Source organism: Poecilia latipinna, unplaced genomic scaffold, assembly GCF_001443285.1.
Source record: "Poecilia latipinna isolate Pla-1442-1.1 unplaced genomic scaffold, P_latipinna-1.0 Scaffold358, whole genome shotgun sequence".
NCBI lineage: Eukaryota > Metazoa > Chordata > Actinopteri > Cyprinodontiformes > Poeciliidae > Poecilia > Poecilia latipinna.
Genome location: NW_015112974.1, coordinates 311360 through 331512, shown reverse-complemented (window position 1 = coordinate 331512; position 20153 = coordinate 311360). Strand labels below are relative to the sequence as shown.

Below are 20153 nucleotides of genomic sequence, written 5' to 3'. Positions count from 1 at the left end.
GTAAGACTCAGGGATGAAAAGATGATGGAGAGCATGCTGAGGAGAGAATGGATGGATGGATGGATGAATGGATGGATGGATGGATGGATGGATGGATGGATGGATGGATGGATGGATGGATGGATGGATGGATGGAATCATTTTTAAGTTTTGTCATTTTCAGGTTATTTCCATTAGTTACTAAGTTATTTTTTCTGTTCTGTGCTCTGTTCACTTTTGTCTCTTTTCATTTCACTTTAGAAGTTTTAAAGGATATATTAATAGTTGTACATATCGGCCAAATACGTTGTAATTCTCCTATTGACCTAAAATGTTGTTTGTGATGCATAAAAACTCAGTTACTTTAAAAACGTACATCGATATCACATTGTTCACCAACAGAGGTCGCCATTTTTTCACCTGCACAGAGCGCCGGCCGATGACGCAGCCGAGCTACAGTCGACTGAAGCTAACAAACAAAACACAAAATGTCCAGGATGTTGAGGTTGACTACAGAAAGTCTGGGTTCAGAAAAACTGCCTCAAAATGTTCATGTGCTGTTAAACTCTAGACATGAAACAAACTAACGTGATCAGCTTATGATCTACTCGCTAACACCAGTAGCAGGAGCTAACGCCGTTAGCAGGAGTTAGCATCAGTTATCATCAGTAGCTAACTAAATCAAAACAAATTGAAAGGTAAGTCTGATGTTCTGGTTCCGTCATGTCATTAGTGTAATTTCATAATGAAATTTTTAATCAACATCAATCAATCTGCTTCGTTCTGAGGAAAATAAATTTTTCCTTCACATGATAAGGAAGGTTGACAGTTTCTCTCTGGTATTCTGCTAATTATGCTAAACTATAACAAAACATTTTGTCATATTTATTTGTATCTAGTTTGTCTCATGGCTTCAGATGTTTTTGTGACTTCTGGTCTTTTTCAGCGTGAGGATGAAATGAAAGCAGCCGGTGGAGGTATTGACCTGAGGAGCCTCTCTACTGCCGACAGTTACAGAGCTGAGCCTGAATGAATAACGACATATTGATCAGAACTGAAGGTAAAAACAAAGTGAGCTTAATGTAGATTTATGTGTTTCACTTCAGTTGTGTTAAACTCGGATCTCATCGCTCTGCAGCATATTTTCATTGGCTTTCTCTGTTTCTCCTTTTGGTTTTCTTCTCTGCCTTCATGAAAAGACAAAATAATGTTGGTAATTTTTCCTTGGTTAAAAATAAAAAGTCTTAATCTTCTTCTACCTCCTGTGCTGGATGAGCTAAATTTATATCATTCTTTAACTGCAGTTAGGGGGCCGCACAAAATCAGTCCAAGGGCCACAAAAGGCCCCAGAACCACACTTTGGACTCCCCTGATTTAACATGACCTTAGTCTGAAAGGATCCATCTTTTGGAGATGGTATTTATGTTCAGATAAGACAACAATTAAACCATTTGGTCACAAATTACCAAAAAGTATGTTTAGGATCTCCTGTAGCAGTTTGTATTCCAGCCAATCTGAAGAAACCTCTGACTGAAGACACTCAATGTCACATACAGATATTTTTCACCATAATTCATCAATAATGATTGACTATAATTGTATTGTGTAATAACTTACACAGGAATGAACCGTATGTAATTGAATCTACATGATTGGACTCGGTATGAAGTGGTTTTGTTATGATTTGGGTCAATATAAATGAACTGAAACTGAATAATGCAACAGTTTTCTTCAGGTTAGATTGAAGGAAGGAGCGATGAATGGCTTCATTCAGAGAGGAAATATAATTTCCACTCAGCTGAATGAATTTCCACTTACTGTATTTATGCAGGGAAAGAAACAACAAAGTCTCACAACAAATTCCTAAAATATTGAGTTCTCCATCTGTGTGGAGCGTAAATCCACCAGCGTGTGTTTACAGCGACTGAACAATCAACACAGATCAGTCAGAGTGAGACTGACTCCATCTGTGTGTGTTTTTGAGGACGGTTGGGCGGGGAGTGTGTTTGAAGGAGAACTCGGTTAATGAGCCGCGTTTTTTCCAGACTCTGTAGGACAGGAAGTCGTCATGTCTCACATGAACGCGGACAGAAACGGGCCGGTAATGAGGCTCACAGCCGTCCGCTGCAGAGCAGGTCTGACGGCGTTCAGCTCACGTCTGCATCTCCAGCAGCATCTCAGGCTCAAGTGGCAGCTGCAGCATTAGAGAAGCACTTGATGCTGCAGCAGCTGCTGCTAGGAGAACCACTCCAACACCTGCAGCGGTTAGCAGGTGGAGGGTCGGTGTCGGCGCATCTCCACCGGTTTGATCCTGAAAATCAGCAGCAGAAATTCCTGCTTCCTGTTTTAGATTGATCTGTCTCTTCTTTCTACAAACAGCTTTACCTGGAAATCATCTGGAACGACGACAATCACTGACATACGACTGCGTGCTAGTGCCATTAGTATATATTTATTTAAAAAAAAGTACATTTCTGCAAAAAAAAAATCTAAATTTTTCTAGAAAAACTTTCGAATTTCTGAATTTCCAAAAGTTGAAAATGTTTTACTTTTCCAGACTGAATCCTTCGGCGCATCACTGTTGCTCTATCTGTAAACGTGCTGCCTTTAAAACGGCTCACGCTTTAAGCTGAATTGTTGTACAAGAAAAAGGGAAAAGAAACGATGATAATGAGGTAACAGGAAGTGATTCAAAAGCAGAAGTTATTATTCAGAAGACACTTTTATTTTGGTAGTCTACTTCCGGTTATCGCCCAGTAAATTTGCGTTAGGCACGAATTTACCTCTGAAAATATTTAGCTGCACACTACATATTTTACTTGTTAGCTAAATATTTAAAATATAGCCTGTTAAATCTTAATTAGTTTAATAGTTAGCTTCAAGCTAAATACTTAGCTTGAAGCTAACTATTTAGTATGGGGTTAAATATTTAACATGCTAACTAAATATTTAGAGCTAAATATTTATTTAATCAATTAAACATTTTGCTTGAAACTAACATTTATATATAAATCAATAACATGGTGAATGTGCCTTTGAGAAATGAATCCCCATTTTTTAACAGGCTGAATGACTCAAATCCCTGCTGTTCATCGTTGATTGTAGCTTCACAAATGGCTCCATTTTATCAGCTACCAAGTTTGTGTTTGCTGATGAAGAAAAACACAAATTAAACCAGATTAAACAGATGGACACTTCACAGATGTGTGTTTGAACTTTGGCAGGTTCAAAAATAAACTAAGGATGAAATTCAAGCAAACAGCCACCAATACTAAATGAAATGTTCAGCATCAGGAGCGTGACCGTGGGCTAACCAGCGTCAGCTCCTCTCCATCTGCAGCAGTTTGCCTGTTTCTCCACTCAGAGCTGCTGGAGCAGGTTGGGCCACGAGGCTGCAGATTCCTGTCATGTTTAGCAGAGTGGGACGAGGCGATCGCGGCGCGGCCGGTGTCGTGGCCCTGCTCTGTGATTAAGCTGACAGTTGGGATGTCGTGGAGCGCCGCGGCACTGCTATCGAAGCTGTGAACTGCCTGCTATAATTAACGGCTTCTTCTGCACCAAGAGCAACGTGCCAGAGCAGCTGAGAGGGAATCAGACTCACAGCCAGGGGCCGGATGTCCCCGGCACGCAGGCTTTAGATTCAATTTACAACCAGAAACTTCGATTTTAGCAAAAACATATTGTGAAAAATAAATATCTCACCTGAAAAGATTCACTATTTGGAGGAAACCAAGCATAGTGTATCAGCACAAACAGCTTGTGATGCATGGCGGTGGAGGAATGGTGAGGTGGGCTTGTTCTGCAGCTGCTGGAACTGAAGCAGGTTCTGGTTCTGCTGCAGGTTTCCTCCTGCTAAAGGGAAGTTTTTCCTCTCTACTGTTGCTACATGCATGTTTGGTATGATGTTAAAAAGTGACTCACAGCAAGTTATTTCCTGCTGTCGCCCCCTGCTGGTCCAGCAGGAGTGGTGCATGACTTTAAGCAATCTGCTGGGATTCTTTAGACAGAAACCTTTTCACCAGTTTGAATAATGAACTGCAACAGAAGTGGGAGGCCACCAGAGCAGAGCCTGACCGACGCTGGCAGCATCAGACCAGGAGAAAAAAGATTGTTTTGTTTCAGATTAAAACATGAATCTTTGCTCGTTTGAAGATATTTTCTGAAGAAAACATAAAAAGGTAGAAACTGAAATATGCAGTAGATGTTCTCTGAACACTTTGGACTGAAACAGTTTCATCCATTTCACCCAATGAAACTGGTTCATTTAGAGTAGACGAAGTTTTGCTGAAACATTCAGTCCTGAACTCTTATGGATAAATACGTGATTCTGACCTGCAGTATCTGAACTCTGCATGTTTTCTGTTTTACTTCCACTTTGGCATCAGATCATGTTGAGCTCATTCTGCAGAACGAATCGAATGTTTCATTCGTGTTCATGAACTGTTTGCTCTGTTTAAAGCCTCACAGCGTTTTCTGGTTTCTGATCGCAGGACGTTTCCTGAAGTCACTTCACATCTAAAAGTGATGCGGCGCAGCCAGCCAGGCACTAATGCAGCTTTTATCATCAGTTAATGAATTCAGGTCTGATGTCCTCATCGCTGCTTCACTGCCCGCCTTCACTTCCTGTTTGACCAAAACCTGAGAAGTGATTTTAACTCAGAAACTCCCTTTTAAGTTGTTTTAAACTTCAACACTGCTTAAAAATGAAATAAGAGCAGATCTTAAAGTGTTTATTTGAATCTAAAAAGAAGATGATGCTCCCTAAAATCTAAAATGTATTTATCATATGGAAGATCACATTAATATTAATATTAATAATAACACATTGTTCTTTCTCCCTGTAATAATTGGATTGGTAAAAACTCTAGATATATTTTTTCCGAGTTTTTACTTGCCTGAAAAACACAATGCACTGATTAGTCGGCTTGTGATCAGCTAAAAAGTTGACCACAAGCCTCAGTGTGGATGTTGTAACTGAGTGAAGAAGACAAAAAAAACAGATGACTGGGATTCCAGGATTGTGTTTTGGGAACTTATTTATTTTCCAGGCTGCTTGGTGAATCGGCTGCTGGCGCTTTGTTGTTTGAACAAATGATGATAAAATGAATCAAAAATGCCAAATCAGTGGGAAGTTTGCCACCAGTTTAGAACAAAAGTAAAACTCTCTCTTTGTGACTGGCTTCTGCATTGTGAGTCTTTTAACTCTTTGTTTTTCTTTGTGTTTTTGGTCAAAATGTTTCCATTTTGAGTCGATTTGCTTTCATCAACAGGCGACTTTCTGCCTGGAGGCCAAAACCAGAATCTGGATGTTTGGAGTTTCCACCAGGAGCAGCGGGAAGGCGGCGGGTCGGCCGACTGTCTAGACAGACTGCGCTGGTTCCACTTCCACAAATAGAAAATGACCTGGAATATCTGCCCAGACCACACACACACACACACACACACACACACACATCCAGGATTCCCTCTCCTTCACCAAACTGTCTGCAGCAACACTCAGGTTTCAGCCTCAGTGCAGACATTATGCTGATATAATGGCTTTATGGATGAGTTCTTTAAAATACAAAACTAAAGTTATAAATTAAACCGAGGAGATCCAGGCAGATTCTCACATTACTGCTTCACTTGAAAAACTCAAGAAACCCGAGAAAAATCAGGTGGTGATGAAATATTTAAGCCAGAAGTGTGTTTCTCAAAGGATTCCTGCTGCTGCAAGATTTATTCCTCCCATAAATAAAAGAAGTTCACAAGCGAAAGGTCTCACTTCTTCAGAAAGAGGCGAGTTACTTAAAAAAAACCTGTCTGGTAAACATTCAAACCTGATTCGAGCAGTTTTAGGAATTCCTATTAATACTTTATAAAATCACCAGGAAAAATAAATGAAGTCAGAAAGCAGCAGCAGGAAAAGACAAATCAGATCCAGCCTGGTGGTTCTGATCGGGGAGCGTTCTTCTTCATGGGTTTTTCTCAGTCAGATGTTCATTTTGTTGTTTGGTTATGTTTGTTTTAAAGTTTTGTTTGTTTTAATTTTCGCTGAATGGAATAAAAATCCAGTCAGAAGCAGAAAGAAAACGTTCTGTCTGCCGAAGCCATTAACTCTGATTGATGCATTAGCAGAACTGATCCTTTAACTCTGTTTCACACCCCAGTTACTTCAGAGGAGCAAATGGGAGCACACACACACACACACACAGACACACACACACAGATCACCTGAAATAGCTTTAAACTCCCATCTTCATCAGCAGATTCATTATTTAATGTGCTAAAGTGTTGATATGCTGCAGAGGCCAACGTGTTCATGAGCCTCATTGCTCTTCAAACTGGGAAACATAAGAGAACATACCATTCTGTTTATTTCACACACACAGGTGTTCAGATTCACACTCTACTGACTCATGCTCTCTGTCCTCCTTTCTCTCCACTCTTTCTTCCCTTCAAACCTCTCTCTTTCTTTTTCGTCTCCATGTCCATTACATTTGAAATAAACCCAAAGCATTTTCTGATAAAGTTTTATGTATGTATATAAGGTGAAGCATCATGGTGAAAACTGGAATGCTCCACTTTAGAAAGTAAATCTTTTGGGAATGAAGGATTTCTCCTTTTTCTTTATTTCTGGCTAAATTGTTCCCAACAAATTAAAATCTTCACACAACTTAAATGTTGGGTACAAAACGAAGCATTGATGTATTAATAACAACATACCTTTAATTTATAGTAGACATGACCACATCTACCCAGTTGGACCCTCTGCTCCAACAGATTTTCTCTGCTCCACCTGTTGGGAGAAAGTTGCTTCGTTTCGCCTCCTGTCGTCTCGTTAAACTTTACGGTTTAAACTTTACGGTTTAGTGCGGTCATTCTCTGTCCAGCTGTAGAAATAAAGTCGTCTCAAAGACTAGACAGTAGCTGGAGATTTTAATACTTAATATGTTTTGGTATTTTATAATTTATGTATTTTGATTCCTTGTCTGTCCTGTCAATCTCACTGACTGATGGTTTCTTCAGCGTTTAAGACTCTGAGCTGCTGCTGGGATCTGGGTTTGAGGCTCAAAGTGCTTTTTCTGTAGAAGTCTCTACTCACTGCTAACGTTAGCAGACTGCTAGCTCACAGTTAGCTCAGAGTTAGCCAACTGTTGGCCCACAGTTAGCTGACAGCTAGCCCACAGTTAGCTCACACTTAGCTCAGAGTTAGCCAACTGTTAGCCCACAGTTAGCTGACACTGACTGGACGTCTCCACAGTGGACAGATTCCCAGTCCAGACCTGGATGAGACAAAGACTGAGTTGATAAAATATTCCTCAAATCCCCCTAAAACTCTCCTGATCTTGCTGTGACGTACGTTCAGCTCCGTCTGAATCATCTATGGTAAAACTGAAGTTACATTAAGGTTTTAGCGTCCGTTTCCGTCAGAGGACGGAGTGAAGCTGGAGAATCCTCCACCGACCTGAGCCAGGTGACAGCGCGGCAGATTGAGGATGATGTGTTTACTGACACGGGCCATGGGTCAGCAGCCGCCACCGAGGACGGATGGCACCAGAACACGGCCGGCCGCTCCTGGCTCTGAGTCCATTAAATGTGTTCAGGGAGGATAAGGACTGCAGAACAAGGCCCTTCATGCTGGTGTCCACTGAGACACCATAGAAAACACAAAACACAGCTTCACCAGCTGGAACCTGGTAAATATTTGACCTCTAACGGGATTAATGCGACTCAAAGCTTTGACATTATTAAAGATCCGATGAACGCTGTGGAGATTTCTCTTGCCAACTCACAGAGCAGTTTATGATCATATTTAGACTGAGTTTTGGTGCAGCCTCGCTCCAACACACCTGAACCAAACGAATGGCTCCTCGGCCTCCTCAGACTGGATGGGGACGTAACTCCATCGTTTCATTCAGGTGGGTTGAAGCATTTAAATTAATTGAGCTGAAACTCGTCTTGAATTTCAGATCACCAAACAAGCAGTCACTTCTATAACACGCAGATCTAGAGGCATGTAAAAACTTCATGATGCTCACCAGCTAATATTATCTGCTTTGTGTGCGTAACCTTTAAGGCTGAAATGTTTAAAATAAGTGTGTTGCCATGGGAACCATCCACAGTGGAGATTAAATTAACTTGGCAGGGTTTTTCCTTTTAGACATTTTTTTAACTCTGTTTTCTTGGTGTTTGAGTTAAGCTGTAATTCTGGTTCTTGTGTTGAACATTTGGGTTGTGGTTTGTGTTTGCCTCCATTTTCTGGTTCTGTTTGTTTCCTAGGCGATACTCTGCTGATGTCACCAGGTGACCCTGAGCCATCCAATCACAGAACAGATGCTTGTGGAGGTACCAGAACTTTCTCCAGCTGAACAGAAACAGAACAATCTAGAGTTACAGATCTAGAGTCAACATGCCGCTTCCACCAGAGATCAGGGTGAACTCTGACATTAATCAGTGTATTTCACCTGTATTTATTTGCTTGGTTTTTATTATGGCTTTTTACCAAATGTATTGTTTATTGTTTTATAAATGGTTATTGTTTGATGGTTTAAAGCACTTGGAGCTGCTGTGTTGCTGAAATCTGCTATACAAATATGAAAGCTCTAACTCTGCATGCAGAAACTTTTTAAACTAATTTAACTATAATCTAAGCTTAACGTGCTGTTTGACAACTAGGATAATTGGAATATTATTGAATTAAATTACATTTTGTAACAACATTTCTTCTGTATCGGCGCTGTACAGATAATTGAACTGTTTGCCTTTTGCTTCTCTACCAATAAATCTGATAGTTTTTGCTTCTTAGGACAAAGATCTGGAAGTTTCACTGATATGAAGTAAATAACATTTGGAGACGACTGTTTGTGTTTTTGCTGTGGTTAGATCCGGTCTGCAGATGCTCTGCTGTGAGGCGTCTCTGTTCAGCATCAGTCAGACTGATCCTGCACTGAGATTCTCACAAACTCTGCAAGCAAGAATATACATAAATATCTTTCAGGACATAACATCCAAACCCGATTCGTGAGTTTTACTCTGAAAACCCAGAACTGAGTGAATATGTTGAGCTGGTCTGATGCTTCTCTGCGGAGCGCCGTTCTCGCTAACGCGGCGCCTTGCAGGGACTCGGTGACAGGAGGTTAAATGAAACGACCCCAGCAAGAAAACTGGGCTGTCCTGCAGCCGTCTGCTGCTCTCAATCTGCCTCCTCAACCCAAATTTACGCTTTACCCACAGGGTGGAGTGTGTGTGTGTTAAACCTCACAGCATGAGCAGTTTGCTTAAATTAAACCACCATCATCGCTTTACTTTCCAGATTTCCATCCAATAAGCAGTTAGTTCCTAAAATATTTATACAGATTTTTCCTTCAAATGTCTGAAACAAATAAATAATCCCCCTCCCTCTTTGTGCTCTCCAGCTAGCAGCATAGCAGACTAGCTGAGAATGCTCAGGCTAGTTAGCATGCATGCTAACTGAATGCTAATTAGCCACTACTTGGCCACAGATGACGCACAGACAGTTTTCCTGTGACGATAAGTTGTTTCTCTGCCGTTATTACATTTAGCAGTGAGTACATGAGGATGATTGACAGCGCTAAGCCCCACCTCCTGGCTCTGATTGGTTGTTTTTGGAGCATTTCTTCAGATCTTTTCACAGTCTGTCTCATGACAAACGACATCCTGACAGTTTGAACAAATGTAAAAAAAAAAACCTGTTTTTTATAAAAAGTTCCATCCTGCAGCTGCAGCAGAGTGAAAGGTTCAGCACCAGGCGACCCAGAGCAGCGGAGCGGCTGCTGAACCGAGCCTCCACCAGGAGCTTCGCTTCAGGTGTCACTTCCTTAATCAGAGCCGCAGCGGCGTCTCAGCAGGTCAGACGGGAGGAAGAGTCTGATTGGATCAGGAGCATCGACCGGCCGTCCTGTGGTCTGTTCTACAGCCCGACTCCACAGTTCCAGGTTTTCCAGTTTGCCTGTGGACTAATTACAGCTAATTACTGTCCAGGCTGCTCTGCATTCATCTCCCTCATCTGCAGGAGGAATGTGGAAAAGATGCTGCAGACACAAACACTGACTGACTCACATTAAAGGTATGAAAAGGTATTTTTGGGGCAGAAACTATAGTTGCTTCTTAATTTTAATCTATTAATTTCATACAATGTGGATTACAAAACTAAATTCACAATAAACTCAATGTTCTAGAACAAAGTTCTTTAAAAAATCAGAAATATTGCAGTTGCATGTTTTATTGTAACTCCAATGTGGAAAGTGTTATCTTTGTCTTCTCTTAAAGGGCATTTATTATTATTATTATCATTATTCAGCAGGTTATTTCCATCAGAATAAACAGCTGCTGGTTTCGAACCTTCAGCTGAGACGAGTCAAACTCATCTTTCCCAGTTTTCCCTTCCTGGGCCGGTTGTGCAGTCAAACAGTGACTCTGGTAATGTGATCATCTTTTCTGCCTGATGAACGAATCAGAACTACTTCCTGACATCGTGATTCCAGTGGTTAGGGGGCGAGCGTTGAGTTCAGCATGCAGTGCCAGATGATGAAGCGTTTATTCCAGCCGCTGGGTGACTCAGCTCTCTGATGTTGTTATTAAAGCAGCAGAATCAATATTGAGTCTTGATTGGTCCGACATGATGAATGCTGATTCAGTCCAGGACTTCTGATTGTAAAGCAGACTGCAGCCAGAATAAGAAACTGGAGACGATATTAGACGGCTTTAGGATCTGCAGCTGAAACTAAACATTAATTTTCACTAAAGATGTTTTCTTCGCTTCTGAATTCAAATCAGACTAAACTTTTTCTGTTTTATCAGGATATTTCTTCAAGAGTAATGAGAGGTTTAATTAAAAACGTTCTTTTAAACTTATAAGTTTCCATTTATTTCTTTAGTATTTGGTATAATTACAGAGCCTGTAATTAATTAATCGCAATTTAATTGAAAAACTGATGCTTTTTGCTGCTAAATTATAGAATAGATGTCTGAGCTTAAGAACAAAGATATTTACTGTGTTAATCATTTATTTATATAATCAAACCATCAGATTGAAGCAAAGTGTTATTCTATCCATTCAGTGTTTCAGAAATAACTGATGATTGACCGTTGATGTTAGCATTAGCTGCTACATGTTTAGCATTGAGATGCTAGTTTAGACTTAAATAGCTTCACTGATATACTAACTCGCGTTAGCACAACTTGAACACGACAACTGTCTTTTCCAGCGTCCAGTCAGATCCGTTTAGAAGCAGAAATTAATCCCGAGTGGGCCGAGAAAAGCGGCTCCGTCTTCCTTCACCGTTAGCGGGATTTTTACTTCTTGTACGTCAGATTTATGGCTGTACCAGAAACGTGAATACAAAGGTTCCGGATTGGGACATTTGAATGTAAAAGAAACTAAAAATAAGTGATTAACTGCGCTAACATCTTTAATGTGTTAAAATCTATGTAATTAATTAATCAAATTTAACATGTTATAGCCCCGGCTGTGGTTTCTGCAGATGTTCATAAGTAAATTTTTCAAGTCAAGTCACAGACTTGAATCCAAATAGTCCAGGTTCGGACCTAAAAGACAAATAGTTATTTTAGGCCAAAGAGCTGTTTGTCCTTTTACCAAACTTACATTAACATTTTATTATCTTTAAATCCCTTAATTTTTATGAATAGTTATGTTTTAATCTTCTAATATTCAGAATTCAAAAAACGACAAAAAAGGGTTATCTTTATAATATATTATATTATTACTGATCAAATATAATATTTACCCTATTGGAAATGCAGGCTTTTTGTATCACTACTTATTACATGAGATAAAATCTGGTGCTTAGATTCGAGTCTCTCACTACGAGTCCAAGTCAAATCTCAAGTCTTTCGGGAACAAGTCGAGTCTGAAGAGTTTTATTTTTACTGTTGGAAACCAAGGAGCGCCATGGCTCTCTCATAATGAGGTTGTTTTGAATAAAAGCAGTAAGATGATGTTTATATCATGTTTTTTAGTTTTGGGGAAACATCCTGATTCTAAAAGAATCTCACGCTGGTCTCTCTAATTAGGCTGACGTCTTTCATTGGTCGTGGGTTCGACTCTGTACATCCTGCTGTTCTTCCCTCATCCACTGATGTTTACATGGAGCCGTACAGCAGGACGATCTGCTGGGGAACAATCTTCTTCTTTGAACAGAGGCAGCAGCATGCTTAATGAGGCAGCGGCGGCGCAGACAGCGGACTCCCGCAGATACAAGTGGCTCTGAATCAGTGACATGAACAAGTCTGAACCCACCGGGGGTTTAACTGAACGCTCACCAACCAACGGTGACATTTCATGAGAAAGTTGATTCATGCTGTAATTAACGACACATAGATGACCTTCCAACATTTTCCATGACGCCTGGGCTTCAGCAGTTTGCGCTTCGCTCTTGAACCTGACCACATAGAGAGGCTGTATGCCTCAGACATCGGATTAATGTGCAGATTCATCCGGAAGAAGCACAACAACACGATGTCAAGATCAGTGTGGAGCTGCACGACAGTTTCTTTATAAAACTGAGGAGAAAAGTGAATTACCGTTTCTATATTTTCTTTTAAAGAAAAGCCTTGGGTTGATCTTTCTTCCTATATTCAGCATTTCTTGGTTCTCCATAAATACACATCACCTGCTCCATCTCCAGCTGCTGTGGTTCTTTTTCCCTCGGCTCTCAGTCAAACCAACCAAAACCTCTGAGCAACCTGTTCCCCTCCTGGCCTGTGGGGGCGCTGCAGCAAGAACCACTGAAGGAAATGACATGAAAACCTCTGAAGACGCTGAGAGCAACTTCTTTCTTCAGGAATGTGGTGGCATCCGATTTAACACTTGGAGGATTTCTCTTTTGTCTTTGGTAAAAGACGAGTCACTTCTCCTGCTAGCGTTAGGCTAGCACGTTTGTTTTGGTTGTCTTTACCCAGAATGCCCTGTGCTGTAGTCCACTTCCTGCTTTTGGACATATGCATTTAAACCGAACCAGAGTTCACGTCAACCAAAGCCAGACTGAGGTTTGTAGGACAAGAGTTCGATTCCCACTGGCTCAGGTTATAACAGGAAATAAGATTAGCTACCATAACTACGCGGATGATACACAGCTCTACATCACGATGTCACCAGGTGACCTTTGACCCCATCCAATCACTGAATAGATGCTTAGAACAGAGCTGTGTATCATCCGCATAGTTCTGGTAGCTGATCTTATTTCCTGTTATAACCTGAGCCAGTGGGAGCATATAAATATTGAAAAGAAGTGGTCCTAGGATTGAACCTTGGGGTACACCACATGTGACCTTTGACCTCTCTGATGAGAAGTTCAGATTTTTGTGTTTTTGCAGTGAAGAAGTTTAAAGCATCCCAAGCTTTGAACATCTCTGATCAGTTCATCATCTGGGCCTGGAGACGGGATGGACCAACCGGGTCACATGGACCAACCGGGTCACATGGACCAACCCGGGACGGACCCCAGGTCGGTCACATGGCTGTACAACTAGACTGACAGAAACTGGGAGCCAGAGATTCCCATTTCTAACTCCCAGTAAACGTGTTGCCCGTGGTGGAAAACACAGACGACTCCAAACTGTTTAGTCCAGATTTTCATAGTGACATGTTATGGATCAAATCTTTTTTTAATTTTTGGTCACGAAAGCAATCAGAGAAGAGCTCGGCGCTTTGCTAATGACGGGCGGATTTGGAGGCTTTTAACAGAATCCGTGCAGCGAGAGGTCGCGAAAGGTCGCGAGGAGCAGGAAGGGCTTCGGTCTCCTCCGGCGATCCCTGGCACTCCAATCAGGTCAGGAGCAAAAACACCCAGAGCCACAGGTCCAGGCTGATGGGGCCACGCAGCGCTGAGGTCCAGGCTGATGTTTACTTTGTTTACTTCTGTCTGGTTCAGCTGAGGAGCAGCAAACAGTTTCATCTGGAAACTTTCGGCAAAGATCCTTTAAACTTCAGAAGTAGAAAATTCCTCCAACCGGCGACATTTTCCAGCTCATTCAGGGGAAGCCGTGGCGCTCTGATGTCTCCTCCCAGTGAGACACAAATGGATGAATCCTGATCGCTGCCTTTTGGACGGGTGTCGTAAATAAGCATCGATCCTGCTTTGCTGTTAGTGCAGCTAAGATGGCGCAGATTTTCCCCAAAAGCTCTTCGATGCTCAGTCCTGCTGTGCTGAAGACCCCAGTAGACGTGTTTTGCTCCCTGGATCTGGAGAGTGATGAAGGATTTTGGAAGATAAACTCAGTAAATCAGCTTTCTGATTATTCATGTCTGAAATACCAGAATAGATATGAGTAAAAAAAAACTTATTTGTAATTTTGGGTTTGATGTAATTTACTACAACAGAGTTTTAAGATGTGTAATTTTTAAAATTCATAGAAACTGGATATTGCATATTTATCCAGTGATACAAGATTTATTTAAGTGGTGAATAAATAACAACCAATTAAATTACACAATAAGTAATTACAAATTACATACAGTGTTCAGTGCACTATTGTGAATAATGGGAAGTGATTGCATTTTGCTGTTGGGATTAAATGTGACTACATAACTTTTGTTAATGGTGATGAACTGATCAGAACTGAATTTGGATCATAGTTTAATCCATATAGCTGCATTGAACCTGCTGGTAAACGCTGCTGTTTTGGTTCTATATAAAGAAAAACCGAATCTGAACTGAATTTTCTTTTCTTTTTGGGGGGAATCATCCTGCAGCCAGTTTTATCTTGTATCTCCTGGTAAAATACGTTTACGGCTTGACGTAACTAAAGCGGCTGACGTCAGGAGCCGAGTGCCTGCTGCTTCCTGTAACAGGAGCCCACCTGAACGAGGCCCACCAACACGGCTCCGATCTGCTCCGATAACCAGGAAGCGCCGGACATGGAGCCTGCAGCTTTATGAGCAGCTGAGTCTTTAATAATTTGCTCCAGAAGGTCCTGGGCTTCACCGCCGTTCGGCCTGCAGCCTCATCTGCCCGACAATCAGCCGCAGGTGGCTGATCGCCGGCAGAGGAGCGGCTTACAGGCGAGAGCAGGAAAAGTTTGGTGGTTTTTGTTTGTGTTTGTATAACTCTTATTAAAAAATAAAAGGTTACCTGATCTCGCATGTCAGGAGAAAAACAGGATCAGAAACTTAGAAACTATAAAAGCCACAATTTTTGAAAAATAAAGTTGACATTATGAAGAAACCGGTCCAGGCTTCAAACCGTTTCAAATGTTTTAAAAAGGTAAACTTTGTGTTTAACTCAGAGAAACTCACAGCTGGTCAACATGCTGAGCTTTACAGGCCGTTGGTGTGTTTTTTATTGGTTTTTCCAATAAGTTGCCAGTTTAAAGTGAACATGTGCTTCATTAACGTCCCTAATTAATCATCATCACCCCTCTGATAACCCTGACATTAAAAATATTCAGTTTTTACAGTTTCAGTTGCTGGTTTCATTATTTTGTATCTGTCGTTTAGCTCTCGGGTTTTTTGTGTAAAGAAGAGAATCAGGAAAATCTGGGTTAACAAACACTTTCTGGTCTCTGCCATCTTCAGTTTCCTATTAAATTTTTTCTCAAATTCATGCATGTTTAAAATTATAATTTGGTTAAAAATGTTTTGAAAAAAGTTCCGTATTTTTTCCATAAGTAAAAATGTTATTTTGTGGGTTCTCTTTGCACATATGAAATATTTCAGGCCTTTATTTGTAGTCGGTTTGATGATGTGGATCCGCTCAGATAAGATCCACTGATCCAGATTGATGTGGATCCGCCCAGATAAGATCCACTGATCCAGATTGATGTGGATCCGCCCAGATAAGATCCACTGATCCAGATTGATGTGGATCCGCCCAGATAAGATCCACTGATCCAGATTTTCCAGTTGCTGATTCTGAGCTGCTTCAGTGGAAAATGTTCTGATTGGAAATCTGAAGCTGGACAGAGTCGTGTATCTCCACGTTTCTCTTTCTTCACCTTTTCTCTCTCTGGTGAGCGTTTCTCCTCGTGCTCCTGATGGTTTTAGTCCTGCTCTGGCCTAAATAAAACCCGGCGTCGTCTGACATCATCAGCTGCTTTGTGGGTCAATAAAACCAGACCTGCAGCCATAAAAATAATCATCATCAAATTTCCCTCAGCGATCAGCATCAGGGAACTTTACCGGTTTATGGATCATAACTTCATCTGATTTGAAGGTTATGGGTTCAAATCCAGATCAGCTCCTGACCAGCAGCGACGCGCCGGAGTCTCTCTGCCGCCAAGCGAATCGACGCCACAATCAGCGTCTGGATGAAGAGCAGAGCTGCAGAGAGGAGAACGTTGATGGAAACTTTTAAAATTATTTCTGTTTTATTAACAGATTAAACACGGACGGCTATATATGAACCAAAATTAGTTTTAAGGTAGAAAACTGTTAGAGCATCCTGTTTTCCATAGAGCTCCCTCCATCCTGAGGTTCACCAGTAAAAGATAAAAATGTCCAGTTCAGACCAGCAGAACCGCATGTGGGTCTGCAGACGGTCCACTGTGGTTCTGAACAACTTTGGCCAGAGAGCAGAGTTTCTAAATACAAAAGTTTAAGCTCATTTTCTGTTTTTAACACGAAAATGACACTAATGGTACAAAAAATATTTTTTTAGTGATTAAATTAGAATTAATACTTAAAAATTAGGCCACCAATAATTTGCTTCTTCATAAAAACAGTCCATTTAAGACAATTTTTATTTTATTTTTATGTTTTCTTTGGGATTTTTCTACTTCAAATTCTAGTTCATCATAAATTAATAAAATATTACATTTTATAAAATGATAAATTGTAAAATCTGGTAAGTTATGTATATTTTTAAGATTGTAGGACCGATTGCCGTTTCAAGCCAGTCAGTATCAGCCTGACCTGATGACACCAATTCTTTTGTCTGATAAATTGTTCGGTTTATCTGAAAATCAGCGGCTGATTTTCAGATAAAATCAGTTTCTCATGCAGGTATCGGCCGATCGTTGATCTTTGATAATTAAAGAAAATCGATTCATCAGTTCACTAAAATATCGTTTCGGTTCCGGGTTGCTGGAGGAGATGAATCATTTCCAGAATCAAATGTGGAAAAAGTCATATGCAAACTGAGTCATAAACGGGACAACGGTCCCAATTAGCATCAGATCTACAACAGAATGGTGGAAAAGTGAAAGAATGAATGTGCTGCAAAAGCCTAGTCAAAGCCCAAATGACTAAAATGATATCCCGGGACCATCAGGGCTGTGCAAACATCAAATGCTTCATATTTCTTGGAGGAAATTAAAAGAAAAAAGAATAATATTCAGTTGTTTTCTTTTTCTAACACGTCTCCCATCTGAGAGGTCAAAGGTCAAAAACCCTTGGCAGACGTTGTTGTTAGCAAAGCGCCGCTCTGTGAGCCGTTCTCGTTTTAATGTCTTACCCCGAGCGACTCTTTCATTTTCATCTTAAAACTGACTGGTCTCCCGTCGGAGAGCCGCTAAGTTACATAAAAGGTAATGAGGGAAAATTAAAACGACACGGCGCTTCAGTTCAAGACGCCGCGCTTTGATGGAGTGGCTCAGTTAAAGCAAGAAAGATAAAGAGGCCCGAGGGGAGCTGCGTCTTTGTTCGCCTTTGTGTGGTGAATTACGGCGCGGCTCAGTTTGAACCGCGGGCCGAACCGTCGGGACGCCGCCCGAAACGGCGCGGCCGTCGAATCAAAAGGAGAAACGATGAAAGGGGAAGAGCTGCTTGTTCTCCCAGTTAAAGAACAGGCCAGCTTCACTCAAACAGCAGCAGCAGCTGCAGACTTTCATAGTAAATGTGTTAAAATGGCCAGCAGAAGGAGGATTTACTTTATTATGGATGTAAATCCCTAATCTCAGTAAAAACATCCTGGTTTTAAGGTTAAATGTGTTTTAATGGAGGAGATTTTCGCTCGTTTTCGCTTTCAGCTGGTTTAACGAGCTTCACAGCTCCAGGTAGGAAATAATCTCAGGTTTGGTGAGAAAAGGTCTGCAAGTCGCTGCAGGGGAATGACATAAAATCAGTTTACTGCATTTTAACTGATTTACAGACAGAGATGCATTTAAACCTGATGTGATCCAGGTTCAGATCAGGACGCCGTCTGTTAAACTGAAGCAGAGGTTCCCAAACTGTGGGGCGCGCCAGCCTGTCGCAGGGCAGCACAGAGACAGACAGGACAAACAACCATGCACACACTCTCACCTGGGGACAATTTGGAGAGGCCAATTGACCTGACAGTCATGTTTTTGGACTGTGGGAGGAAAATGGAGTACCTGGAGAGAACCCACCATGCACATGGATAACATGGAGACTCCATGCAGAAAGGAATCAAACCCAGAACCTTCTTGCTGCAGGGCAACAGCTCTACCAACTGCACCACTGTGCAGCCGAGAAGAAGCTCCATGTGCTGAACTCTGCTGCTCTGTTTGTTCCCGACTCCTCAGGCTGTGATTTCCTCCGTCTCTCCATAAGCAGAGCAACAGGCCGTGCAGCAGGGGAACGGGAGAAGCACAAACCTCTTATTATCCTCCAGCGAAGTGAGTTTATAACCTGACACTCAGCTTGCACTTTGTCTGCCATTCGCTTTGCACCTGACAGCCATTATCAAGACTTCAAAACTCCCAACACCTAAAAGCTCTCTTCCTGTATCGACCCACTTTCTGCCGTTGTTCGTTGGGTTTGATTGACGGGTCAGGGGTCCAGTGGTTCGGCGTGTCGGTTCAATTAACCCCGGAGGGAGCGCGGCGCGGTGCAGGTGCTCTATAATTAGATTCAGCTGGGAAGCGTTTACGTCACGGACTTAGAAGGAAGCTCACCTGTCAGATCACAAAGTCTCAAACCTCGTCGCCCCGAAGCAGCTGGAGGTTTGAAAACGCTGCTGCCTTTTGCTCCAGATGCATGAAAAATCAGTCAGTTTGCCTCAAACTAACCTCTGAACATGTTTTTATAAATCCTCTGAATTTAAAGGGGCGGTATCAGGTAAAATGGGCTTTACTGATCTTTCCATCAACCTATAATTTAATTCCCTCATCAAGTGTTGCTTTGATTCTTTCATGCATGTTGGAGAAATCCTGTAATCTCCATGGCAACCATCCAGCTGCACTAAGCACCTGGGTGGACCTAGCCCCGCCTTTCAGGACAAAGCCACTCAGCTCCTTCAGACTAGCCAGCACCAATTAGCAAACATCCTCTGGTCTCATTGTAGGAGCTCCTTTTTTCTCAGGCAAAGCTGGTAAAGCAACATTTCTTTTAAATCATATTTGATATATATAGCATTTTTATAACTGAAGTTACCACGGTTACTGATTGTGCTGTAAATTTTCACCACTTTACCTCCGTATTAAAAACAAAACAAAATGCGATTTGAGTTTGAAACGGTGTGAATGTTATCAGTGTCCTGCTGCTTTGCTGATTCTCAGGATTTCTCAGTGAAACAGATTTCTCTGAGCCGCTGCGTCGTTTTTCTGTGACGGATTGATGCTGCGTCGTCTCTGCTTCCTGTTTCTTCTCTCCATCATCACTTCATCATTCTCTCCGTTCAGTGAAGGAGTGAGAGCTGCTGGCGACCCGCCACGCTTCAGTTAGCTTCATTTCAGCTTCACATCGACGCCGAAACACAAGCAGGCAGAGATACCAGAACCACACACACACACACACACACACACATACACACACACACACACACGCACACACACACACACACACACACACAGTGGATTACGGGCGCTAATCTTCTTTCTCTTTCATTGTCCTGCTAACTTTAAAAAAGAAAATATGGAAGGGATTTGCTCCACGCTGTGCCAGATGCAACAACACAGAACCAGGAGGGCCTGACCTGATGGGACCGCGCGCTTGTGTGTGTGTGTGTGTGTGTGTGTGCGTGTGTGTGTGTGTGTGTGTGTGTGCATGTGTGCGTATGTGCGTGTGTTTGTGTGTGTGTGTGTGTGTGTGTTCGTGTGTGTGTGTGTGCGCGTGTGTGTGTGTGCGTGTGTGTGTGTGTGTGTGTGTGTGCGTGTGTGCGTGTGTGCGTGTGTGTGTGTGTGTGTGTGTGTGTGTGTGCGTGTGTGTGTGTGTGTGTGCATGTGTGCGTGTGTGCGTGTGTTTGTGTGTGTGCGTGCGTGCGTGCGTGCGTGCTTGTGCATGTGTGCGTGTGTTTGTGTGTGTGCGTGCGTGC

The 20153-nt window shown here is 41.9% G+C and overlaps 2 long non-coding RNA genes across 2 annotated transcripts; both read left to right on the top strand.

The window, feature by feature from the left end:
• Window positions 1-402: 402 nt before the first annotated feature.
• LOC106949698 (uncharacterized) lies at window positions 403-6042 on the top strand. The gene is made up of 3 exons (XR_001425430.1): window positions 403-677; window positions 926-1039; window positions 5250-6042. It is a non-coding gene; the product is annotated as an uncharacterized LOC106949698 (long non-coding RNA).
• A 3670-nt stretch (window positions 6043-9712) lies between these two features.
• On the top strand, window positions 9713-12624 carry LOC106949697 (uncharacterized). Its single transcript, XR_001425429.1, has 2 exons — window positions 9713-10048; window positions 12016-12624. It is a non-coding gene; the product is annotated as an uncharacterized LOC106949697 (long non-coding RNA).
• The last annotated feature ends 7529 nt before the right edge of the window (window positions 12625-20153 follow it).